This window comes from Pantherophis guttatus, chromosome 4 (genome assembly GCF_059756535.1).
Source record: "Pantherophis guttatus breed Tessera chromosome 4, ASM5975653v1, whole genome shotgun sequence".
Taxonomy (NCBI): domain Eukaryota; kingdom Metazoa; phylum Chordata; class Lepidosauria; order Squamata; family Colubridae; genus Pantherophis; species Pantherophis guttatus.
Genome location: NC_142066.1, coordinates 114,683,640 through 114,711,629, shown reverse-complemented (window position 1 = coordinate 114,711,629; position 27,990 = coordinate 114,683,640). Strand labels below are relative to the sequence as shown.

General features: G+C 35.8%; 2 long non-coding RNA genes across 5 annotated transcripts in view; one reads left to right on the top strand and one right to left on the bottom strand.

Moving 5' to 3' along the window:
- The window catches only part of LOC117655228 (uncharacterized), a 79,338-nt gene extending 55,380 nt beyond the window's left edge, over positions 1–23,958 (top strand). For all 3 annotated transcript variants that reach the window (XR_004588597.3, XR_004588598.3, XR_004588596.3), the window contains exon 3: positions 23,771–23,958. This is a non-coding gene — a long non-coding RNA (uncharacterized LOC117655228). The remainder of the gene's footprint in view (positions 1–23,770) is intronic.
- On the bottom strand, positions 16,029–21,020 carry LOC117655230 (uncharacterized). Of its 2 annotated transcripts, none has more exons than XR_004588601.3 (2): positions 20,926–21,020; positions 16,029–16,410 (listed from the first exon to the last, which is right to left on the bottom strand). It is a non-coding gene; the product is annotated as an uncharacterized LOC117655230 (long non-coding RNA). The 2 variants fall into 2 exon arrangements; XR_004588600.3 differs by lacking the exon at positions 20,926–21,020 and adding an exon at positions 19,431–19,514.
- Positions 23,959–27,990: the final 4,032 nt, after the last annotated feature.

The window sequence follows — 27,990 nt, the reverse complement described above, 5'->3', positions numbered from 1 at the left end:
GGAAGTGGTCTGTCATTCCCATATTTTATGGTGCATTTTGAATCCCCCCCGCCCCTTAGCACATAGCCCTTAGATTTTCTAGAGGTCCTCCATCTAACTACTAATTAGATCTTATTCTGTTTAATTGTGTGGATCAGTCAAAGTCAGCTAGGTGCTGCCACCTGCTGTAGGTTCACATATTTAAGTATATAGTATGCATCTAGTTACTTTCTCTCTCTTCCCTCTCACTATGATTCATATTGATGAGAAGTTGGGGAAATTTGCTCTGATATATTTGTAATGGCTTTTGTTATTTGGCCATTAAGGAACATACAGCAGAAAGATTATGGGTTAAATATTTATCTGGGTTAAACATTCAAGCATCTTCTTTTGAAAGATAGCTTCTTGCTTTTTTGCTGTATAGGTCATCATCTTCTTAAAACAGGAATGAATGAATGGTAATCTCTTACTCATATCCACAGTTGTAAGCCTGTAGTGTGTAAATCATGGTGATTGGTATGTTATGAAGTTCCTTTAATTTATTAGATATATCATGGTTTGTTTATTTCAAAATACCTAATTAGTTGCCTATCTTGTATCCAACCATGGTCACAAGACTATACAATTGGTTAACTGTAGCTCAGTATAATAAATTAGGTCATAATAAGAAGATCATTTGCTTAAGATTCCATGCTTCTGAAGATCAATAAATTATCTCTAGGAAAACCACCTTCCTCACTACCAGTAACTACTTATTCTCTTTTTGATCTAGACCTGATTTCCACAGTTCCTAGAGAAAGAGAAGGGTTTTCATATAAGGAGGCAGAGGCATCTTCTCTCCTTTGTCACTGCATATTCCGAAAGAGCAATATGATAGTAAGAAAAAAGAGCAGTAGTAGAGCCAATGGGTTTATAGTGAACTGTGAACCTTTATCATTTCCAGTCAAATATGCAGCAGAGGCAAGCCGTTTGCAGCTGCAGAACCACCTCTGTTCTTTGAGACCCTTTCAAATATAAACTTTCTATCATTTGGAGGGGAAAAACAAAATTGCCATTTTTATTTTACTTTCCCAAAACATTCTTTTCAGATAGGAATTACTTGAATGTAATACTAAACACTTAAAAACATGTATAAAAATCATTTCAGAAAGGCGAGATGAATTTCAGTATAAACCTTAGCAGCATTTCTCATGGATCAATAGAGATGATGTCATTGTATTACAATACATGAAAATAAAATTATTATGCAGTGCAAAAATGTTTAGATCTAACATGGTTTTTATTCTATAGCTTATTTGGGACCATACTAATATAAGAACACTTTTACCAAGAGCTAAAATGGAACTTTAAACTAATTCTGATAATACTTTGTCATATTGCTATTTAAAATTAATCGTATAGATCAGGAGTGTCAAACTCGATTTCATTGAGGGCCGCATCAGGGTTGTGTTTGACCTCGGGGGGCTGGGGTGGGCGTGGCCAGCTCAACATCACTCATGTTGGGGGCACCTATGGTGGCCAGACCACTCTACCAGGGAAAATATGCTCTTGAGCTCCGTTTTTTCTGTGACGGCTTCCTGCAACTCTCTGCCAGTGAAAACGGAGCTCCGTTTTCACTGGCAGAGGCACCATCCTTTGCTGTTTCCAGGGCAGTCCTGTGGGCCAGATCTAAGCACCCTGTGGGCTGAATCTGGCCCCCAGTATAGTTTGACACCCCTGGTATAGATATATGCATGTGTTGACACTAATTGTGTCATAAGTCCCAGCGTCTTATGAACAATATCAAAGTAGTTAATAATCAGGAAATGACAACAAATAATTAAAAAACTGTTTTTCAGTTACATAAAGTATTTGGGAATCAGATGCAGTTATATTGTTAACAATTTTCAGACATCTTACTTTGGGCTAAATTTCTTTTTTTGCTTACAGGTATGATTGCCTTACTTAATTCCACCCTATTGCCAGTATGAAAAAAAGTTAACTAACTAAAATGATTTAAAAGGTCTACTGCATCTGCACCATCTGCAATCCTGAACTAACTGGCTATGCATGACCTCTTGTAGTTTTGTGTCCAGAGCCTTACCGTACTAAATAAATTAAATACATTTAAAAAGATGAAAAATATTTTCATCCATAAACCACAATTAGACATGTCAAATTCACTTAGTTGTATTAATAAGGAATCAGAAGTCAAATGCTTCATCAAGCATTGATGTCACAATGCATGCAACAGAGTTAAGTCAAAACCTTTAGACAGCTGAGGGAAGAAAAAAAGGAAAGCCTGGAGCAAGATCCATGTAGGAATCTGGCTTCATGTACACATGCAAAGTTCAATCCCTGTCAGACTGTGTTCCCAGGTTTCCTTCCATTTCTCCCTGGACACAGGCTGTTGGTTTCTATAGGCACTGTGGAAAAATGAGATATTTGACTTGTTCAATGTTTAACAACCTCTTTGCAGAAATCAAACAGAGTACAAAACCAACTAAATTACTGTCCTGGTCTGAACATTTGTAACATTCGAGTTTGTATAAGCTTAAAATGATCTCAATTCAAAATATTTTACGTACTGCTCCTTGAATTATCCCATGACAGTTTATTTATGTTCATTATCTAGTAGTTCTATCTCATGAACCTAAAAGCAACCATGTGTATTCTCCATCTCTCTAAAACTATACATTCTCATCAAATCTTTCCCACAGGACATTACTTCATCCATCTTGTAAAGAATGTGATCATGCAGTTTAGAGTTAAAAGGGCTATTAGCCTACTGAGTCCACCTCCTTTTTTTCAGTGCAGTAATCCAGATTAAAACATCCATGACAAATGACTATCTTGCTTCTGCCTGAAATTTATGTGAAAAAAAAATATTTAAGGTGCCACAAGACTCTGGTTATTTGCTGCAACTGACTAACAAGACAACCTGCCTTGCAAATTTGTAAAAGAAGTTCAAAGAAAATAAATACCCTACCTCTATTCCGCTACATCTATAGTGTTATTATGAGAAAAATATTAGCCTTATTATACTACCCATTGCAGTTCTCTGCAAAAGATACAAGGTACTGGTTTGAGTTTGCCATTTCCATCCTTACATTTATTTCTTCTCCAATATATCAGAAATCATTGTCATTGTCATTAGTTATATATATATATTTCTCTTGCACCAGTTTTATGCACCTGTTAATTCATGATGTATTCTGAATATTCTCTGCTCTTGTGTGGCTAAGATGTTCACAATTGGCTATAGTACATGTGGAATGCAAATCCTTCAAGGCCCTAACTTTAAAATCCACAAACCAGCTCTTTTCCAATCTGTGCAACAACATTCAGTGATGTGCATGAAAGGCTTAATACTTACCAAGGCATATCAAATCAAGAAAATAAAATATTATAGCTGAACATTTCTAATGGGCCTGTTTCATAGATGAATAATTTAAATGTGCTTGGAATTGGTAGCATTTCCAAGAAATCTAGAAAATTATCTGTTTCGATATCTTATATCTTTCTGTTGCTTTTATATAATTGATATACTAGTTCTAACCTATTTGTATTCTGAGCAATGGGAATTTGAGTGTGTGGGAAGGCTAGCTGGTATTTGCCATTACTGTTTTGTGGATATATTTAATTTTTCCTACAATGTAAAGAAGGAAGTATCATCCCCTACATTTTAGAGAAAGAAATAGGGTTGCCAGGTCTGTTTCCAAAAAATAGTGGACAAGCGGGGGGGGGGGGGGAGAGGGGGGGTTAAGTAGTAAAAAATAAAAAAAAAATTTACAATTAAATTATATATTTTCTTACAAACATTTTAACACGTATTAAAATAATCACTTCAAAACTTTAGTTAAAATTCAAAACATCAAATATAATAATATGTAAAATATTAAATTATATTTTACTTTGCTGTCGTGTATATTTTTTATTTGACTGCACAGCTTTGATCAATTCTTTGTGTTTAAGGAATAATTCTTTAATTTCAGTACAACGTTGAGAAATATTAAAAAATATACAAAGTTCACTTCGAACTGATACAAGCAGTCGGTTACGTTCGTCAGTCCACAAATTTCCCATGACGCTGAAAATTCGTTCAACGTTTGCATTTGATACCAGAATTGATGCACAATACTGGAACAGTTTCAGTAAACTCGGAGCTGGCTCTTTCTTGAAAAAGTACGTCCACTTATCAAGGGATGAATCGCCCTGCAGATGAACATAAACTTCTTCTAAGGCAGAAATTTCATTGAAGAGAGTGTTGGGTGGAAGTTCTTCTCGCCATGGTGATAATAACCAGATGTTCGTCATTTCTTCTAAAGTTGGAGGATTATTGCGATCAATTAGATTGAAAAACTTAGCGTCTCATATACTGAATCGGTGAAATTATACCACTTTTCTAGGTACGCAATGGCTTTGATACACGTTGATGGCTTCTTTCTTGAACTTTTGCATGGCATTCTCAGGCAAATGTTTTTTACGTAAGGCAAATAAAACTTTCATTCCAAAAAACTGCTCATCGTATTTTTTTTTGCAAAGAATCATGCAGCTTACACATGATAATGTGAAGTTCTTGCTTTCCAGCTTCAGTAGGGTGTCTTGCATTATTGACATGAAGAAGTGCGGGAAATATAAATACAATTCTGAAATTGTTGGTCATCGTCCTTTGCGAGTTCATTTTCCTGATCCGAAATAAGGTTCCAGATAACCTTATGGCACTCATCACATTCAAGAGAAATAAAATACGATTTTAGAGGTATCCAGTTTAAAAGAAGTCTTTCGACTGCTTTAAACAAACTTAACCAACGTGTTGGAAGATGGCGCAAAACTTCATGGAATTCTGACTCGCAAAACTCAAAAAATGATTTCAACTCTTCTCGTTTCTTCGCAGAATTCCAAAATTCGGCAAAAACCTTCAGCACTACATTTTCGATATCAAAAGATAACTGCTTTAATGCATTTTTTGCGCTGTTGTGTAAAATGTGATTATTGCAATGAGCAGCTACAATATTGTCATTTTCCAGCAATAATTTTTGGTAAACAGATTTGTTCACTCCATAATTGACCGATGCATTATCTGCTGAGTAAGCTGAAACATTATTTATTTCCAATTCGTTATCACTAAGAACTCGACACAGCTGATTTTTTTATTGATGTAGAATCTTCGAAAGAATCCTCGTAAAAGTCTAAAATTTTCACACACAGTCCTTCTTCACAAGTAAAATATTGTGCAACAACGGGATACATTTTGTGATTTCCCTTGTTTGATGCGTCAGTGGAGAGAGAAAATGGAATTCCAGTTTTAAGATCATTGAGAACCAACTCAATAGAAAAAGGATATAAAACCTCATTGACAATAGCTGATGATTTGGTTCTTCCACAAGACATCTTTTTTACAATTTCTGAATCATCAAAAGTTTGCTTCATTAACTTAATACCACAATCTTGAGCCAGGAAAGAAATATGGTGTTTGATCCCATGGTAAGTTTCAGCCATTTCAGCTACAGTCACTTTCTCACTGAAAGAGGAGTCTTTAACAATGAAAAACAAATTGATTCGTTTGTTCCTGGAAACTATTTTCTCCTTATCTAAATGATTTTTTGTGCTTGCATGCTGTGTGACAGCTTTTATACCATTATATTCAATTTTGAACGATTTCTGACACAATTTACAGTAGGCCGTCGTATTTGTTCTGTCGATTTCGTTGTTGGTAATCCATGCAAAAGTAGCTTCCCAGTCTTTGGTGTATTTGCACACTCCTCTCTTTCATTTTAAAGAATTCGAAATCTCACCGCTGTCACTCTCATCACTCGACGCCATTTTAGGTCAGTCGACACAAGCTACAATACATTTTAAAAATGTGAACTGTACATAATTTTATAATATATTTTTATTTTAATTTCATCATTAATTTTTTCGGAGAATTGAGTTCAATGGATATTTGATCTTTGTCTCATTCTAACTTATGAAAAAAGACAAAACACGATTCTCCTATCCTTATTCTCTTAGACTGTACAGTTTTATGAAATGGTATGATGGTATGATTTTATGGTATGATGAAATGCATACCATTTCATCATAAAGCTTTTGAATAAAAAAAAAATGTCCACTATTTTGTGAAAAAAAATAGTGAACATAATGTGAAAAAAGCGGACTGTCCGCTCAAATAGTGGACACCTGGCAACACTAGAAGGAAAGAGGAAAGCAAGGAAGGAAGGAAGCAAGGAAACAAACACACATTTTCTTCCATGTTCAGTTTCTAATATGTCAGTACATTGTAAATTTTAGCTTCATTGTGACACTTCAAATATAGTAAAGTCTGACCACTCATTTCCAAAGTAAACTGCTGTTTGCACAATTTAAATTACTCTCTTACTATATACAGTATTACCATTACTTCCATGTTAAACAGATACACAAACTATTTTCTAGTCATATTTCAGATCTCCCCATAACACTTATAGAGACATTATGAAAATCAAATGTTTCTTTCCAATTCCCCCAACTTCCCCATCAACTATAGAAAACAATAGATGTAAGGTTTTTATTTTTATTTTTTAAATAGCAAACCATCTTGAGATAGTTCTATCCCATGTTTTTATCCCAAGGAGCAGAAAATTATCTAAGTGACAATGCCAGAAAGCACAGATTTATTAGGTTTTTTTTAATCTTTTGTTTGTGCTGCCAATGCATAAAAAAATAAAATTTTGCAATTTTGAGAAGAGAATAATGTACTTTTTTATTAAAATAGAAATGACACACTGCTGCATATCTAGCATGATTTAGTGTTTTTATTAGTTATAAGTGTTTTAATACCATACTAACTATTGTATCCTCCCTTAAGGCTGTGATTGTTCTCACATGCTAGAAACAAACTGATAATTCAGAGGAAAAAATAAGTATTTCTTGGTTGCTTGTTAACAGCAGAATAGCAATCCGTCACCACAGGGTTATCACACTGGGCATCGTTATCTTTGGATCCTTATCAATTTCACTATATGGGTAAGTATTATTGCTATGTACCGCAACTCCTTTGGTGTTATTGCTTAATTTTAATTGTGATTGTAAAATGTGAAAAATGTGGATATTTAAACAACAATTAAACACCTGCTATACTTGTTATGCATTGGCATTTAAAGATATACTGAACATTTAAAAAATTGCTGATTCAGATATGATACTGAACAAAATAAGTAGTGTGAGAACTGTTTTGACACCCACATTTATATAAGGTGGTGGCTATAAAGAAGTTTAATTGTGTCTAATATTTGCTCCCAACTTCTGCAGTAGACATTTCCAAAGGCACATTTTTACTACATGCTGTTTTTTAGTTCAGCTTCAGATATGGTGCCAGTTCCCTATAGCTCCCAATAATCCTTCTCTCATCTGTGTTTGTCCCACTGACATTGTGTTAATGGAAAGCCTTGCACTGGGAAACACCTGCCCAGCATTAACAAGACGTTAATGGGAAAAACATTGGAAAGTCAAGTTACTGAGAAACAAAAATGAATACATTGTGGAGGAGGAGGAAATTTCAATTGATTCCCTGTCAAAAGTTCTTCAAGTTTGGATCCAAACTGATTTTTAAAGGTGCAGAAACATTGTAATTAGTACATATAAAAGTCCTGTAAAATATTATGGATGACAAGAGCTTACATACCAGAAATGCTTTGGCAGCAAAATGTCCCCAACAACTTTGGATGTTGCCTATTGTTTTGGAGCAATATCAAATCAATCTTTTTTATGTAAACTCCTCCAGATGTACTGGGACTTCAGATAGGTCCCTGGATTCTTAGCCAACATGGCTAAAGGGTCATGCAAATGGGGATGACTGCTATGACTTACTATGCCCCAGAAGTGACCTAGCAGCATGTAATTCTGTAACCTTGCTAACCATATCAGTACACATGAAATTGCCTCATAACAGACTGTTCTTCAGGATTCAAGGAGGCCCTTAGCAAATGGGAGGGCATAATTTTTATGCTGACTTCAGAATACTACTATCTGCCTACCTTATCTAAGATATGGTTTTACTGATTCTATCTGTGGCAATAGCTTTTTCATTTCATAGGAATTGTGTTAACAAGGAGACCATAAATGATTCATAATGTTATAAGCAATTACATATTCTTATTGCCACAATGTATCTTTAAAAAGTCTGAATGGCTGATGATAGGAGAGGTACATCTATTCTTCTATGAAATGCTTCCCTATTTCTCAGTTTTAGCCAGGTTATAGTCTGCTTATACTTCAGACATTATATCCCTGTTGTGCCTCTTTCTTCTGTAGTCTACCTGGAAATTGACAGTATTTGTTTTTGACATCTTTCTCTGTAGCATTTCCTTTGATTCTTCTAACTACCAGATCCTGTTCAGGATTCTTCATTCTGACTTTTCCTCCTCTCTACTGATTTTTCCAGAGTGAGATTTAAGTTTGGATTGTTCCAAAATGATTCCTTTTCTAAATCCCCATTAAAATTCACTAGGCAAATAATTTTGACACCAAATTGATATAACACTGTTAAATACGTTAACATTATGGCTTCAACTGAAAAGTAATGAATAAATATTTAAAATGTCTATCAGTTGTATCAAATATGAAGATTCTTCTGGTAATCTGGTTCTTCATCTAGAACCAGATTATATAAACCAGGGGCTGAGTCAATAAAAAGCTGGGAGAGATTTCTGAAGGAATATTTGAATTCTAGTTTATATGGGGTATCCCATTATTGCAGATTACAAGTCCTGAAAATGTTTCGTCTATGCATTTTTAATTTCATTAAATATAATACATTAACATCCATTTTGATGTCCATAACATGATCGTGTGAATGTTTTGCTGTTATTTATAACATTTCATGCATAATAAGCTTATCTGGCATCTTGCTAATAAAAATCATAAGCAATGCATTTATCTGATGATAAAACTTCCACGTATAGGGCTAAGGGGTTATTTATTTTAGCCTTTCTAAGTAGTGGTGAAATAAAAAGAGCTAGGGTTTCATTATAGCATTGACTTCAACTTGCATTAACTTTGAATAAGAAAATAGGATCTTATTTTTAGAGTTTCCAGATTTGTTGGCTAATGGAGTTTGATCCTTAAATTCAACATTAAAAAATATAATATGGCTGCTTTATTGAACATATTGGAAAGTAAAAAAATATTTTCTCAAATATCAGTAGTGTCTTGTATTATTCTGAAAACACCAAGCAAACAAGAGGGAATTGAGGGCATCTCCTAAATCTTCAGTATGGTCACTGAAAGGGAAGATAAAATTTAGAATAAATAAATGGGCCATGATCAGATGCCATCAATCTCTAAGGTTGCCCCATCTTAAGGAAGGAAGGAAAGAGGGAAGTAGGGAGGAAAGGAAGGAAGAAAAGAATAGAAGTATAGAATAGAATAATTTTTTAAATTGTCACTTTGAATGTACACTAATTGGCATACATTAAGATGAAATTTTGTTGCATAGAGCTCTCAAAGGGTGACCTCCAACATACACTACATAAACATGACTAAATAAATAAATTTTAAAAAAATTATGCATATACCCACATATATTATATGACATAGAGAAACAACATAGTCTAGCTTGGATGTATACATGTACATGGCAAGAAAAACTAATCTTGTGAGTTTACCAGATGGATGGCATAGGGAACAAAGCTGTTACAGAATCTGGGAGTTCTGCTAGAAATACTTTGAAACCTCCTCCCGGAGGGGAGCAACAAAAACAGACTGTAAAGTGGGTATGTGGGGTCTCTAACAATGCTTTGAGCTCTAACCACATAGCGCTTATAAGCAATATCCTGAATAACAGGAAGCAAGTTTCCTATCTTCTCGGCTGCCTTTACCACTCTCTGGACTTTCTATCTGAGGCGCTGCTGCCATAAAACCAAACAGTGATGGAGTTCGTTAAAACGCTCTCAATTATCCTCTGTAATAAGTGGCCAGGACAGAAGGAGAAAGATGTGCTCTTCTCATCCGACATAGAATGCAGATGCTGGTTTGCATGCTTGACCAAGGATGACATATTGAGAAACCAGTTCAGATTGTTAGTTATCTGCACCCCTAGATGTTGACCACCTCTACAGTTGCATCCTTATACTGAGCAGAATATGACTATACCAGCTCTTTCTAAAATCTACAAGGATTTCCTTTGTTTTATACACATTTAGAACCAGGTTACTTAGGAAGGAAGGAAGGAAGGAAGGAAGGAAGGAAGGAAGGAAGGAAGGAAGGAAGGAAGGAAGGAAGGAAACGAAGCAGTATATGTTCTTGACATCTCTTTCGCTACAGCTTTTCTTTTCACTCAAAAGTTGCCTGACTGACAAAAATAAGGACTTATCTAATCCACACAAAGGACTTATGGCTGGCATAAATGCTGCAAGCTCCCCTCCTCTTTATTTTAATTTTCTCTGGTGTGGCAGGGGATGGTAATCAGGAGAGATGCAGTCTGACAATTTAAACATACATAACAATTAGAATATAATAGATGCCTTAATTACTAAATTGATAGATTTTATACTGTTAATATTTGCTATTGCCATGTGGGTTGTGCATGTGTCAGTAAACAGCACGTATCTCTGAATCTGTGAGATATAAGCAATAATATGCTGATTTACAAGGCAATATTAGAAATGCTAGCTCTTGTGGGGTTAACCTGGCTTTTGGTCTCATGGGTGGTATATTAACTGATATGTGCCAAATACTGATTGATATTGTATTTGAATTAGTTTGAGTCACTTAAAAAATAAAAAGCAAAGTATGAATTGATGTATGGCTGTGGAATGAACTGAAAGATATGTGAAGGCATAGAATATAATATTGATGGAACTAATTTTCTTTTCTTCATCTCCTGACTTTAATTTCTTCTGCTCATTATGTCGTACTTTTTCCCTGTACTTTCTTATCATTGCTTACCTCAAAGGGGAATGGAAAACTGCACATGTGTTATTTACATTGTACACCATTATATTTGATGTGTGCTATCATTCCAATAAAGGCAATTATGTAACAATTCCAAACTTCAAATAAAATTTGTAAATTGGGTGAATGTGAAGCCTATGCATATAATATGGGCAGGATCTATTAAAATTCTATTTTGGTTTGACATTTGTTAGGGTTATGTAGGTACCCTAAACACTACAACACCCAAATGAAGAATCATACAATATAAACCCACATTTCTCCTTTGTACTTGTGTTGCAATGCTTCATACAATACATAGAGGATGGAATTTGCATTGCCATATAAAGCACATTTCGACACTCCCTCCCATCAATCTCATCCATGTAGTTGCCTATGAGTCATACAATTTAAGGACACGAATATAATTTTGAGTTATAGACAAAAAAAGTTTGAGACTTGTCATTTAGAATGAACTATGGATTTATCAAGCATACCTTCATTATTGAAAAGTTAAAGCTATATTATGCTTTTTTATCTATTGAAGTATAATTTGTTCCCTCTCTTTGTATCATATGGTTATTATATCACAGATACAACAGATGCATATGTCTATGCAATCATAGATATGATATTTTATCTATAGAAATACAGAGATATGTTGGAATGAAAAAAGTGTTTATATATTGCATGTGATTACTATATTACAATATTACTATGAGACTTTCTGTAAACAAGAAAATAAAATTAGACATAATTTCACCCTTAATATAAGGCTTGCAAAAGTTAAAGGAAGTGTTTACTGTTGAATTGACTACCCTTTCTTAATTACATTTATTGTATTCCCTTTCTCAAGTGGCTGAGAAAAAAATATATTTGTCTCTTGTTCCATCATGGCAGCTACAATAGTAGCAAATTCACTGGGAAATATTGCTTTCCTCCTATTTCATGCTGGGGGCAGCAAAGAGAAAGTTGACCTCTTTCTCTCCTCACACCTGATGCCCAGAATGCTGCTGTGACAATTTTCCAGAACTCCTGGCTCACATTATAATTCATAATGATTATATGAATTAAAGGTGTCTTGGGAAGCTAACATTTTCCAGGGCTTCTGGCTCACACTGGTGTAGAAAGAGAGATACTCAGTCTGCTTTCTGCCTTGCTGCCCCCAACACTGAATAGCTAGCACATGATGGAAAGCTGGAATTCATTGAATTATATTAAAACTGGGCTGAAAGCATCAAATATTTCTACACGGAATAAATATGATATTTATTCCGTGTAGAAGGTAAGAATATGTACCAATATTTGTATTTTGAAACAAGAAATTATGAAATTCGGTGCCATCAACAGATATGATGAAATAATTATTTCACCACTTTTGCTATGGGAACAAAGGAAGCTGCTTTGCTGTACGACAATATTATTGTCATGCACTATCAGATTCTCTCCAGGGGTTCAGGCTGGAATTTATTTCAGCCCTATTTAGAGACAGAATCTGGGACTTTATGTAAACCAAGCATATGCTCTATCACTGAACTTGATGGCTCATTATTATTGTTCATTGTTCCTTTTAACAATCAAACAAATGATAGAAACATAACAAACCCTTTTCCCGTACTTTTTATTTATCTTATGGCCTGGTTCCTCTAAACATTTAACATTACTAACAAATGGTTAGTTAAGAGTTGTTTGCTATATAGCAGTGTCATGAAATCTACAAGCGATGCAACATTGTAAAGATTGGACAGTGTCTTATGATGATTTTTGACCATGAATGTGAAACTGTGGTTTGGTGAGCTGCTCCAATGTTTGTAAATTTACAGAATAAAGATTTTCTTTCACAGAACAAAATGTTCTGCTTAAACACATCTATAGCTAGGAAGTTTGGCAAATCAACTGTGTTGCCAAATAAGGCTTTCAACAAAAATAGTGTGTGTCAATAAGGATTAAGATAGTCCCTAATCCCTATAAAACAGAGATGGAAAAGCTTCAAAATTACGGAATCTAATCTGTGTTTTTTATTGGATTTAATAAATCAACCAATGTCTGCTAGAAAATGTGAGAAAAGGACATAGATATGGATTCAAAATGCTAGTTATACAACATGTGGTATCCAGAAGCCATTGGGTTGATTGATTTGCACATGCAAAATTAGTTGATAATGAGTTGATAATTATCAGGGCTGGATGAAGATCTACTTCATGCATGAGAAAGTTTTTTGTGCATTTTAGAATGAAATCAGTGTTGAATCCTTTATCACATTAAAAAGAGACAAATCAATTATAACATGTGTTAATTTTATTTTATTTTATTTTAAATGTATATGCCAACCAACTTCCAATGATTGAGGTATTGCTTAAGGATCAATGGATATATTTCCACTTGTCGCTGTAATAGATTTATTTGTCCTTAAGGTGCTGCAACAAGATCTTTTAAACTACATTGCTTATAGTCTACATTTGCTTTATAGTTAGATGTGACAACTAACAATATAATAATTCAGAGTACCTTGACATAAGGGTCAGTCATATTTAGGTTTATTTATTTCTTTTTTCTGAATAATTCAAGAGAGATTAGAATTTTAATGACATTCTCATGGATAGAGTGAGGTGTTTTTCCATTTACTTAAGAGGTGGCCATGGAGTATTTCTTTTCTTTTACTTTACTATCATCTTTCTAGCAGTGTGAAGCCTTCTAAGTATCCAGTCTTAGTAAATGCCAAGGGACGTCACCAAGGGGGAAGTCTTTATGTGTGACTTTATTACATTGCATTTCAGAGTAATAGAAAGGTAGTAACAGAAAACAACAATAGGAACTCAACTTTACACTATTTTCAACAATTAACACAAACACCACCAAAGAAAAATTCCAACTGATATGGAAATGGTTTGCTATCTGAATAAATTCTTATGCAATTGGGAAGAAAAATAGGAGTAACTGTCATAAGAATTTTTTAAAAATAGTTAGAGGCAAAGTTATCTATCCTGACCTTGGTCTGAACATGAGTTGTTGTTCTACCCTGGTGCCTGGAGACTGTTATGGTCTGGATAGGGAAGAACAGGGCCAGATTTAATGCTGGTAAGATGGAACAATTCTGCAGAGAGAAACCTCATGATTATAGGCATAGTCCATCTTTGATTCTAGACGAGTCACATTTCCTGATGTAGTATTGGTTAGCAACTTTGGCCAATGGGCAGGGGTGAAATTTACTTACCTTCCCTACTGGTTCGCCAATGTGTGCATGCTGTGTGTTGCGCGCTCTGCTCATGCACACCATCTGTGCATGTGCAAAGCCTTCTGCACATGCGCAGAGGCTTAAAATGTCACAAAAAAGGCGATGTCATGACGTCCATGCAGATGGGCAGAGCCTCCCGCAGCCGCCACTACCGGTTTGCCCGAGCCGGCTGGATTTCACCCCTGTCAAGGGGACGTTACATATTTGCACCTCAGAGATCCTGCTTATAATCATTGTTGCCTCATTCACTTCCTATTTGATTTCTGCAATTCATTCTACTTGAGGTTGCTCTGAAGGCTCCTTGGCTGCTGCAACTGATCATGAAGGTAGCAATTGAATGGTGATGGCAATATTGAAGTTTTCCAATGTAATTTGAGAACTACACTGCTTACCGGGGTGTTTCCAAATATAATTCCAGAGGTTAGTTGGCCACTACCCCTATATAAACATAAGCTCTTCTCTACAACTCCCCAATCCTAGAAATAAAACGGGCCTAATATTCAACTAATGTCCTTATTTATGTTAGGCTTCAGGCTTTTGGAAGGCAAATATGTTGAAAGTCAAAGCAGACATGTGAAAGCAGACACAAAGACAATTTCTGTGGATGAGATAGGATCAGCCTAGACCCATGATGGCGAACCTATGGCACGTGTGCCACAGGTGGCATGCAGAGCCATATCTGTGGGCACACGAGTGTTACCCTAGCTCAGCTCCAGCACGCATGCTGTGCCGGCCAGCTGATTTTTGGGCCTTCTGGGCCCACCAGAAGTTGGGAAATGGCCATTTCTGGCCACCGGGAGGGTGGGGGAGGGCGTTTTCACCCTCCCCAGGCTCGAAGAAAGCCTCTGGAGCCTGGGGAGGGTGAAAAATGGGTCTACCGGGCTCACTGGTAACTTTTTTGCTGTTGCGTGCCAAAAGCGGAGGAAGCACGGGTGTGTGTGTGTCACATGCGCATGTGTGGGGGCATTGAATTATGGGTGTGGGAACGCACGAGCGGGACACCACCACCCCGCACTCCCCCTGCTTTTGGCATGCAACAGCAAAAAGGTTAGCCATTACTGGCCTAGACTAATATTTTAACCACTGAATGCTGACTAACATCTTACTGCATTGGGAAGAGTAGAACTAGCATGTTCATGGAAAGACTTGAAATAATTATCTGCTCCCAATTTTATATCCCATATTGCTTTTAGAATCAACTTTTATCATAGTACTGGTAGCTGTGAATTGCTACTATGCAAGATATTTTATTTGAAGGGAGGGAGAGATAAATCTCGACACCACCAGAAAAGTACAGGTAAGTTTTTCATGCAATTATACTGCACTTCAACCTTCTGCCCAATCTGAAGTTTTAAGCAAATAAAGTACAGTCTCATTTGGACACATAGATGTGCTAGAATACTAACATCTTTGCCTCTTGATTGAAGGATTTCATTTTTTTCATAGAAAGCTATTGTTTGTACTGTAGAAGAACAAGAAAATATATCATTAAATATACCGCCTAAAATTCTCTTTGTGGGTGGTCCCTTCTTCCTTTGTGACTCTGTAATTTTTACATTAAGTTGTACTGGCAAGTTCTTCCTCCTGATGTCTTTTTTTTTTTTCAATTTTAAAAAAAGGTTTTGTTCAGATTCCATTCAATTCAAAATATTATTACCATTGCAAACAAGGAAAATGTGTTTATCAGAAGCTGCAAACTCCTTTAGGGCCTCAAAGGATTAATCACGGTTATAAAGTTTTATTAAACAGAATTTTTGTTTAATGACGAGCTCCACCAGTCCTTCCCATTCCAAACCAATCCTGTCCTAAGGGTGTATCTAGTATAGCAGATTGTTTTCAACAGTCTCTCAAGACAATCCCCATTACTTTGTCATGCACAGAGATATTTTTCTTCCTGGATAATTTGAACTTAAAAATCACATCTGTTTCATACTTTATTTATTTGTAATTTAAATCCTTAAATTGAATCTTTCATTACTAACATCTGGGCTTGAAATGCAGCCCACTTGAAAAAAAAATACAAATTTTATTTTATTTGTCATCAGATTCTTCCCTTTCACTTGGTAGCATTGGTACACACATTCCTTGGCCAGAGGGAAAACAGTCGGGTATCTTAAAGCTGTGATGTCGAATCACGTGTATTATGGCTCACTTGAACATCCCTGAAGTGACTGGCAATTTGCCCAGAATTAGACTGAATGCAAGTAATAAGCTGTAGAAATTCCACAATATTGACAATTAGATATCTCTATACAGCAGCAGCTGTGTATTGTTCTCATGGTATATTCCTCCCGAAGTATCTCCTAGAAAAAGGGGATTAAAAAAAAAGAAGAAAGAAAGAAATCCTGGCAGAAGGTTGTAGGCAACAGAAAGGTAATATACATTGTAGAGAATATCGCAAATTCAGATTAATAGGGATGTTTCTATTACTGCTGTTTTCTATAGTGGCAACCATGGCCGAAGAAAATGCCAGGGAATTATGCATTTATAACAGCACATCTGTACAGGGTAATTATTATATTTTTAGCATTTTCAGGGGAAGATACCTAGCTCCGATTTCCATTAATGTGGAAGTTAGAAATTTTTATCTAGAATGCCTTCAAATGCTCATCTGTTAAAGATGATTTTCCATGCTTTCTGAAATTGGTTTGTAAAATGTTAGAAATCCTTAGCTCCTTTTATAAGTATAGGTCTGAGAAATAAAAGTGAGAAATGTTCAGTTTTTCACCTGTTCTTAAAGTAACCCAGCTTGTGTAAATGAATTTTAAAAGCTGCCATTTATTCAGTCCCTTTGGTTTAAAGCTTTTTCCCATCTCCTTCCACTGAAAAGGAATTAATTGAGCTTATATTTTGCTCACAAAGCACAGCAGCCCACAGTGAAAACATTCTAATACTATTTTTTAAAATAACGTTTACTCAAGTTTGTGTTATGAACTAGTAGGCTATGATGCTCAGCTCAGTGAATATAAAGGAGATACTTATTTGTCTAATATCCAGTGTGTCAAAGTTTGGTTCCTTTCATCTATTTATATTATATGAGAAATGATAATTTTATTATCAAGTAGGCTGCAATTTTTTTCTGCAGTTAGCATAAAGCGGAGACAACAATGAGATGTCAAGTTTTATATTGCAGATGCTAATTTATCAAGCTAATTACTAACAAAATGCAGCTAAAATGCTGATAATCATGAGACTGATTAATTCAGCAACACAGATATTGGTGAGTATTTAAAGGTTATGAATAGCCATATGGATTCCTTGTCTCTTTCTGTATTTGCTATGCCATTAATACACTCTCTATTGTGCAGTCTGTGCAAATTTTTTACAAATGGTATAATGGTAAGCCATGTGTTTGAGAAATAATTGGAGTCAGAGAGGTTGTTGCTACACATCAATGAAGAGAATGCTACTTTTAGAGACAAGTCATTATATCAAACATTGAAAGAAATGTTTGAAAATGTTGTAAATATTATCCTACCAATCTTTTCCCCTTCCTGCTCCAGCAGTAAACATTTTCCAGTTCAATTTAAGACTTATTTCCACATTCCCACTTTTTGCAATTATCCGAATGGTTATAGACATACAATCATCCAGCATCATTCATGCAATTTTATTGAGCATTCAGATATTGCTCTTTTCGATTTATAATTCTCTCAGATTCCTCTATCACTTCTTTTACCTCCTCCTGCAAACAGCCTGTATCCAGCAACACTGAAAAGAACCGTTGTAGTTCAGGATATGCTTAGAATGGGAATTTACCACTGATATCTTTGCTTACTATCTTTTTGTTATTTTAACTGCAAAAGCCTTATTCAAAGAGCTAAAATGGTACTTTAAATCCATTTTTCTTTGAATGAAGGAAAATAATAAATTATGGAATGTCTAATGGTACAATCATTGCACTGTGCAGATTTTTATTTCCCTAAAAGAGCTAAAAATCCCCCATCTACATTGCTGAGGGAAAAAATTGTTATATTCTAGGAGAATATAGGCAGTCATCGTCTTCTCTATATGCCTTTCTGTGTAAGCTTGTGCTCAGCTAGAATTGTATTCTGCTTCAGAGATGAAAACTCAGGGAAAATCTGTCACTTCTGATCAAGTGTGGGACACAGGGAACAAGGAAGAAAAGACCAGTTTCTGTGCGTTTTTCAACTCAAATTGCACCATTGTCCCGTGGAAGTGAGGCTGCTGAGTCAGTCCTAATGAGGCCAGATCATGATGTGTTATTTCTCTGAACTAAAGACAAGGCTCAGATTGTATGAAATTGCATCACTAGGGTCCTTGTATTGCCAGCAACATAATAGTGAGGTCCCCACAGTGCCGAATGTACTCCAATAAAAGAGGTTAAAAAGCCAGGACATTAATTGACTCTGGTGCCAAGTCCCTTTTGTAACCTGTGTTATCAGCAGAAGTACAAGTGGGGCATGCTAAAGAATATCATTATGAAACAGATTTCCTGCGAGAGAAATTCAGCAGCCCAGGTAACTCTCCTGGTTGTAATGAACAGGCTGCCCTGTTTATGAACTCAGCTATAGATGTTGTTCCTTTCATCTTTCTCTGGGCTGTAAAGGAAAGGGAGCAGGGGGGGGCATCTCTTTATGGAGAGCAGGAATATTTCTATGCAGGCTCTCCAAGGGTTAATGTGCAGTTTACTATTGAATAACACAAAATGAGCTGTAAATAATGTAATGATATGTATTGTTAAACGACATATACTGTACCAGGTGCAAGTACTCCCACTCCTCACTTAGATATAATCTGGGGCAGTCAACAATCACAGATGTATTTTAACAAAGAAAGAGAGAAACGAGAGAAAAGGAAGAGACTGACTGACAGACAGACAGAGAAGAAAAGGAGGAAGAGGAAGAGAATGGTAGGAAATGAACAAGAGAGGAAAAATAAGAAAAATAAGTAAGGCAATTTAATTAAGGCAAAGGAACAGGTAAAGCTTGGCCTGTTTTCTGCACAATACCTCCAGCTATGCTTCAGGAAAAAATTAACAGCATTTGACTTGTTTTTGGAACACGCATGAGCCAAACACGTGTGAAATACCTTGACAGGCCTTTTGTATAACCACAAGAAAACTGATAATCCTAAATCAATTACATAGGGAAAAATATGAATCTTTGAATACTGGTAATTATAATGGTTATCTTTCACCATTGTAGCACCTGCAAATGATGCATTTATCGTATATATAACAATGATTCAAAAAGCCCCTAATTAACTGTTTATTTTCCCCCCCTTGTTTGCTGGCTGTAAGCAGTGTACATTAATTGACAATTTATACATCTATTTTCCCCCACAAAATATTTTCCATTACCTTAAAGTGCCTGAAAATCACACACCACTGAATATCCATCCTTCCTTCCTTCCTTCCTTCCTTCCTTCCTTCCTTCCTTCCTTCCTTCCTTCCTTCCTTCCTTCCTTCCTCATCTGAGAGTTTTTTTTTTTTTTAAATGAATTTAGTAGATGGCAAAAAAGGGGTGGAAAATTCTGGGCTGATCCTACCTAGAAGAGTAAACCACAGTCTTTTCTGTAATTCACTGACATGGCTCTTTCCTAATTGTGCCAGTCAGAATTCCTACCTAACCTGACCAAATATGAAAACAGCAATTCTGGGAGATCTCCAGTCATGGCTTCTAATACTAACAGATTACTCTAGGCTATTCATGGACCAAGATTAGCCTGAACCCCACTGAAAAAAAAATCTTTTGTTCTGCACTGTAAGCTAGGTAGAATGAAACAAATGCAAGGAAAGCTGTATTAGCCTAGTTCGTACAAAAATGGGATTGGTGATTATACAGTTATTGTTCAGGAGAAGGCAAATTTATCAGGTTCTAGACGGAGGCTGAAGAAAATAACGCTTTGTTTTGTTGTTTCTGACAGACATTTCTGGGATTTTTAATGTAGATAGAAGTAAGAAATGGCTTTAAATGTTTGCAATATCCAATATACATAAGTATAAATTTATTTATTTATTTATTTATTTATTTATTTATTTATTTATTTATTTATTTATTTATTTATTTATTTATTTATTTATTATTTCCAGCCTCTGAATCCATCAATTAGGGATTCTAAACAGAATTATCTCCATTTTTTAAAAAAGTGCAGTTGTTGTGTGGCTGTTCCAAAGGCAGTGAGACAGAACCGGCAGCATTCCTGTGTTTGGAATGAAGGCACAACAGCACCAGACACAACGACACAAATGCAAGATGGCTGAGGCCACCATCTGCAGGACATCAAAGTCTGCTGCCTGATGGCAAATGGGCTGCCAAAGCTTCTAAAGGCTTTGGCGCTGGACTGTCAATCGGATGCAAACTGTCCATCTGCTGCATGGCACAAGTGACAGCTGAATCTTTTGCGGTCCGTAAGATGAACTGGACCCCAAGCCAATTCATCCCTGTTCCTAATCACACAAGGTTTGTTCAACCAATATCATTAGCCAGATACACGAGATACAGTATGTGGCTTTTCATTTTGCCTGGTACGTGACGTGATAAAAACCAGCACTGGGGGTGGGCTGTGAAACCAAAAGGGACATGCTGCTGTTACTGCTGAGAAAGCATATTGGCAATGTTTAAAACATATTGGGGGCATAGCAATAGTCTAAAACCCCCAATATGGATTAGGACAACTGACCAGATGTCTTGAGTGACATTTTTTAATGAGTTTCAAGTGTGTCCCCATAGTGCATAAATGCAAACTATACATCTGTATGCTTTTTGCCCACTTGATAAAGGGTATGCAGATACTTGAATCTAGCTGATCATTACAATATACAATCAGAAAAGAATGTAATGTTCAATTTGTACCTTTCTTCAAAATGAGATAGACTTGTTCCATGCAAGTTCTGTATTTGTCAAAGCAGATCCAGTAAATCAAATTACATAGTTAAGGAATACTTATGGCTTTCATAGTGCAGAATGAAAGTATAAATACCTTCTGAGATAACCTCCTGAAGTTCTAAAAGACATATGACATCATAAGAGAGTATGTACTCTCTCTCTCTCTCTCTCTGTATATGTCTGTCTGTCTGTATGTATGTATAAGGATATGTATAAAAAGAAATAATCTGGTGTTTAAATATTTCTTCTGATGTAAAGAAAATCCTCAAGACAAAAGCAGTTCTAGAAATATGCATGCTTCTGCCTGAATTCCTGAATTAGAAAACTCATTACTTAAACGCATATTATTTATATTTTCCACTGCTAGCAAGAGATGTATTATTTGTATAAGTAATTTCTAATTTTATGTTTTACAGTTCTACTTCTTATGAAGCAGCTTCATTTGGAAGAAAATAAATATTTGTTTATTTCTCTACTCAAAGTAACTTTTATTTTCTAGAATCTGGTACTCTCTGAACTCTGTTGTTTGTTTGCAGATATTTCATTACCTAACTAAGTAACACTATCGATGTTAGAGAGTGTGGGGGTTTATTTCCTGTTTATATAAATAACTTGACAGTTTTGGTGGGGGTATAATTTTCTCCTTGGTAGTTTCTGGATTAAAGTATTGTTTTTTCTTTGATTGTTTGTCTGGTATTAATCCCTACTTATCTAGGTGTAGGCTGCTAGAAGGAATGTGTTCTGATCTTTTTTGTTTGCTTCTTAGCTTTTTCTTATCTCTTTGGTGTGTGAATATAGTTTATTCTTATATGTCTATTGCTGCTTTTGTTTTCTTTTGGACTGTAGTATGATTGTCTGCTTTTTCTTGTGTTTCGGTGGCAAGTTGTGAAGTTTTAAATGTTGCTTCTAAGGCATCACTATAGTACACAAACTAACTAAAGCCCTCCAAGTAAACCAAAAGACCCAATATACCAAAAGACACAATAGACCAAGAAGAAGAAAAAATAAGAGTCATCAGTGTAAGGACTATAATGTCCACAATGTAGGACAGATAGGCAGATGATAGTAACTAGCTGTCAGAAGACACAATGAAAACTCCATAATCTCACAACACATGGACAAACTTAACCAAACTGGAAAACTATGACTATCCTTAGACAAAGCTAAATCCAAACCACTAATTTTGCTAAGAAATTCCTGGAAGCCTGGTATTTAGACAATAGAAAAAACACATATATACACACCATTCGAAGGAGACAATAAAAAAACTAGGAAGGAAACAAAAAGATAAGAACACATCCTCTTCAGGAGCTAATATCCAGACACCTAGACAAACAATCAGGCAGAAAACAATACCTTACTCAAGTAGAAAACCATAACTCCACCAAATCTGGCTATTGTATATAAACAATGATCAAACTCCACATTCATTTGCACTGAATGAAAGGTTGTTACATGGTTAGTTATGAAATACCTGGAAGCAAATAACCAATCTCAGAGAGAAGCAAAAATGCCATTCTTCAACCCTGAGCTACATACAGTATATTCTCTTCCATTGAAATTGTTGTCCTGACCTTTCTTACTCAGGAATTAGCTTTGCGTAATAGTAAACAAATAGTTTATATGTTAAAAAAAATAATGTAAATAATCAATACATAGAACTAGAACAGCACTTGTATTCATTCACTCTGAAATACTTCGGATTTTTCCCTCCAAAGAATTTTTGATAAAATCTAAGTTTGTGTTGCATTCCTTCCTTTCTTGACAAATGTGTAAATATATGCCTAAAATTGTTATAAGGGCTTACTTTGATGCACTTGTTTCCTTTATTTGTTTAATCCCACCCACTTTTTGTCAGTTTGACTATACACAAAAAAATAGTATGTTGCCTCGGTCAGTTGTTGCCACAATACCAATTTTACATTTGTTCTTAGCAACAATTTCATCCAGCAAACAAATATGCATTTCCATTGATGTTGATTTGCTGGTTGGATACATTCTATGAATGTTTATGGAAAGAGATTTCTTGTTTAACAAATTGATATAAAGTTTATGCTGTACTATGATAAACATTCTCCAGAACACAAGTTTAGATTTGAAATGCCCATAAACAGATGTTTAACATTGCAATCCTACACGTGCCTATTTAGGAACACGACACATTGAATAAATAAAATTTACTCTCATTAAATGTAAATTAGAAAATGTGAACAGAATTATGGTAGAATGGCATTTTAGATGGGTTCAGCTATTTATGTTGCAAAATTCCAAATGACCACAAGATGACAGCAAAACATTTGAGTTTTCTGTTTTTCTTTGCTATCATCTAATGGCTGACCACATTTTTGCAACCCAGAAATGAAAGCCATAATTAATTAGAATTGTGCTTGTACATATGTAAATGGAATCATGAGATGTGAGGTCTTCAGGTAAATTAAACAAAAAGTCTATAATTCTCTTATTGGTTTTGTGATGCTAACAAAACCACAAGGATACTTTGGTTCAGAGGTTTTCTTTGGGGTTTTCTAATCCTTAGGTCTTTTCATATCATTTACATGATAAAACGTTTTCTATATAAATATCATATCAGAATTCTGAAATTCATGTATCTTAAAGTTAGCAAGGTGACGAAGCAATAATACATATTACTGTGATCCTTGTTTATTAATATATCTACTTAACAAATTATTCTCTCTTTTATGATGAAAGGACTAAATTTAGTTGATTGAGTTACTGTTTTACTCATATATTACACACATAAAATGCATCATTTTTAAAAACAAGACTTTAAAAAATATCCATTATCTTACAGGTGTCGCAAATCAGCAGGTGTCGCAAATCAACAATATCAGAAACTGAAAAATCAAGTAAATCTCCAGCTTATTGTGACAGGCCACATATATGTGGCTCAGAATCCAGATTTCTACAAGGATAAATTTCCTCCTAGTGTACTTTACAGGCTAATGTTTAAAAATAATAATAAATAGTTATTTCAAAGCCTTGGGTTTTGTACAAAGCTCACATTCCATATTATTTCCTGAAAAACAATTATTGATGGGCATGAAATTATCAACCAAGATTTTTTGCCGTCCAATCACTTTATCGACTTTTAAAAATACCTATCAGTTCATTTAGTCTAGCCTTGTTGTAGAATCACCAACAGAGGAGATTTTTATCAATTAGGATAATCATTAATCAACATGAAAAATCTAAAATTTAATGCAATCCAAACCAAGAAATAGTAAGTATATGATTCAATACATCTGAAGAGTATCAATTAAAATCCCTGCTCCAAGATTTTCGGAATCAGATCCTGATAATTGAGATCCTGGTCAGCTTTTGTTGCAGCCTTTCAGATTTCCAATAAAAATTGAAATAAGAGAATTAAATGGTATAATACAATACAGTACATATTTGCATGAGTATTTTTTCAAGATGGTGATGGAATTCTTCTGCAGTGGTATTGAAGTAATATTAGAGGTAAGAATTATAGGGAAATCCATCATAGTCTATGTTTTCCAATAATCAAGGTAGAGCTATTGCAGATTCTCTTTCCTTGTGAGGTTCATGGAGCATGGATTAAGCAACAGGCCTGCTAAGTAGCAATCTCTATTTTGTGCAATAAACTCCCCTACCAGGCAGCCCCAGCCCAGGGGCGGGTTCCAAATCCCATTGCTACCAGTTCACTTGTGCGCATGCATGTGCTCATGCACACACGGCACTTCTGTGCATGCGCAGAAGCATCTGGGCAGGTGTGTGGAGCCTCCCGCCGCTGCTACCAGTTCGCCCAACCCGGTGAGAACTGATAGCAACCCACCACTGCCCTAGTCCCAGGGTTGGTCACATTTTATAAAGAGATTCAATCAATCTTCTTTCAGCATAGCCCTTAATTTTGTCAGTTTCATGTTATGATTGCTTGTTGATCTTTTTATCATATTATTTTACTTTTTAAAATTTTGTTTGCTTTGACCTCATTAAATCCTGCTCAGGCTCCACTAAAACAGGATAGGCTATAAGTTTAGTGAAATAAATAAATGCATTTATTACACTAAAATTATGGAAGACAGTTTGGTTTAGTGGCTAGGGCACCAGATTAGAAACCAGAAGATTGTGAATTCTAGTATTTCCTTAGCCATGAAAATAAGCTGGATGAGTTTGGGACAAATCACTTTCTTTGAGACTCAGGTCAGTCATGAATGGCTATCACAATCAAATGTATCAAGACTTAGTTGATCAAAAAAAAATCAGATCCTCCACTTTCAGGAATACACTAGGAAAGAAATAACATTATATTAAAAGACCTGTCAGACTTTCCAGCTGAGAGTCTGGATTAGAAACATTTAATCCAATGAAGACGTTTTAGTTAGTCTGATTAGTAACATTTATTCGAAGTAAGGTCACAACACAAGAATTCTAGTGAGTACTCCATTGTCAGATGAGACACTTATATCATGGAAATTTATGGTGGTAAATCTCTTGCCTGTTTTTCACATTCTTATTTTATTTATTTATTATAATTTGTCAAACAAAAACAAAAACAGGAATCTTTATACCTCTGCTTTCTCATAAAAAAATTAAGTTTGAAGAATACCTTTATACTGGGCAATAAACTTGTGCTATATGTTATGTTACATTTTTAAAAGGTAAAATTAGCAAATTCTATTATCTACTTTTAAAATTGCACCTAAAATGAGTTGAAAAGAGATCAACATATTCCTCCCATCCTTGGCAAAATATCAGCAAAATTACTACAAGGAAACATTTTGTTTAGTATAGGTCAAATCTCTCTTTGTTTATCCTATTCAATACTGATTTGTTTCAAGTAAAAAATTTCCAACTCAGCTGTTAAGAGACCTCATTTCTGAAATTATTTGTAGGTTCAAAATATGTTTTATTTTTACTATCATCTACTGGATTTCCATTTATTATATGTATGGAGCTATAGTGAACCTTATAATTCTCATTTATGGACCACAATTGGGACTGATAACTCAGTCATTAAGTGAAGCAGATGCCAAGTGGCAACTGCACTTATGATATTTCTTCAGCTTTCCTTTGTTTCACAGATTTGTGAGGCTCATAAATGTGAGGGTGGATCATAAAGTTACCTTTTCATCACTCTCACAACTGCAAATGGTTGCTAAATTAGGCAGTTGCTAAACAAGAATTATCTATAAAGCTGTAAGGCAGACATGTCAAACCTAAAGCCCACGGGCCAGATCTGTCCCACAATAGGGTCACTCTGGAGACAGCAAGGGGCTGGCCTGTGCCTCCTTGGCTCTGGCCCAACCCATCTTGGTGCTCCCCCGGGCATGTGCACGGAAGGTGGTGAGCATGCGGGGGCTGGCATCCCCAGTGAATGGGAGGTGCTTGCGGGCTGTGGCTTTGTAGTGGCCACCTGGGTCCAAACATGGTCAGCCTGTAGGATTCCAGTGCTGGGTGGCCGCCATGAAGTTGTTGTAGATCAGTGCATATTAGAGACCCAGCAGCAGTGCTATGCCTGCCACCAGTGCCTCCACCACTTCTATACCCATTTGCCAGTCTGGCCTTACCCACTGGCCCCTTGCCCCCTCCTCCTGTCCTGTCCTGGTGGTCCCCTATCTTATTGTTAAGGATACTTTGCTTACAAATCTGGGTCTCCTTGCATGGAGAGAGAGTGGCCCTCCCTCTGACCCATGCACTTTGCCCTCCTGCACCTACCATGAGCAACCTGGCCAAGGAGAACAAGCACAGCAGCCTTGAGGAGGAGGTATGCCCACCCATCCGTGCCCATCTAGTTGCGGTGACCCAGCTGTGACGACCCAGGCATGCCTACTCAGCCACACCAACCTGGCTGCTGTGAGTTGTCATAGTCTTACATGGATTTACAACTGGTCCTTTGAGGGCAATCATAATGCTGATTGGGGCCCTCAATGAAATTGAGTTTGACATCTCCGCCTTAAGGCAAAAAAACCAGTAAGAAAGGATCATCCTTGTTCAAGAGACAGAGTCATGAATTTAGGTCTCCCTGAATCAAATCACTGATTTACACAAGACATGTCAGATTTTACATAGTTGGCAGGCAGAGCATAGATATAAAAGTCAATGGATTTTGTGAGACATATTCATTTCTTTTTGACATCCCTGTATTTTCCTACAGTGTTATTTTATGAAAATAGCAATCTGTTTGAGATGTATCTCAATGCACTCAGACAGTAAAACCACTCATTTAGAAGCATCCTGGCATCCTTGTATTCAGAAACTAGTTCTTAGTCATGGGGTAGATAATACTTTCTGTTTCTCCTTTCTCCAATAGTGACACTAACTATTTTCTGACAACAGCTAGTCCATGTTTAATGATCATTTGTTTGGTGAGTATTTGAAATTAGGATGGCACAGGAGATTCCTTGTATGGCCATTGCAGCATCCTTCCAGTTATGTGATCATGTTCTTGGCAACTGGCTTGCAATCACTATGGTTTCAACATCCTGGGTCATGTGATTGCCATTTGCAGCCTTCACTTGTAGCTTCCAACAAGTAAAGTCAGTGGGAAAGCTGGTAGAAGGTTGGAAAGAAAGAAGGAAGGAGAGAGAGAAGGGAGGGAGGAAGGGAGGAAGGAAGGAAAGAACAAAGGAAAGAAAGAAAGAAGAAAGAAAGGAAGGAAGGAAGGAAGGAAGAAAAAGAAAAAAAGAAAGAAAGAAAGAAAAAAAAAGGAGAGAGAGAGACAAACTGACTAATATTACAGAGAAAAAACCCTAAGCTAAACTATTTGGAGAGTTTAAGATTGTTCAGTATGGATTAAAACAGATATCAGGATTTCTTATCATCACCAATAACTACTTCATGAATGGTCACTGTCAACTGCTCAATAACTTTTTTCCATTAAACTTTACAATAAAAAATAAAGTATTAGGAAACAACAAAAGTATTTGAAAAAGAAAAGACAAAAATGGGGAAAATTAGAAATGCTGAAAAAGAGGAAAAAGAAAGTAGAAAAGAGTAACTTTCTACTTTCTTCAACAGAGATACAAATATAAAATACATTAACCTCTT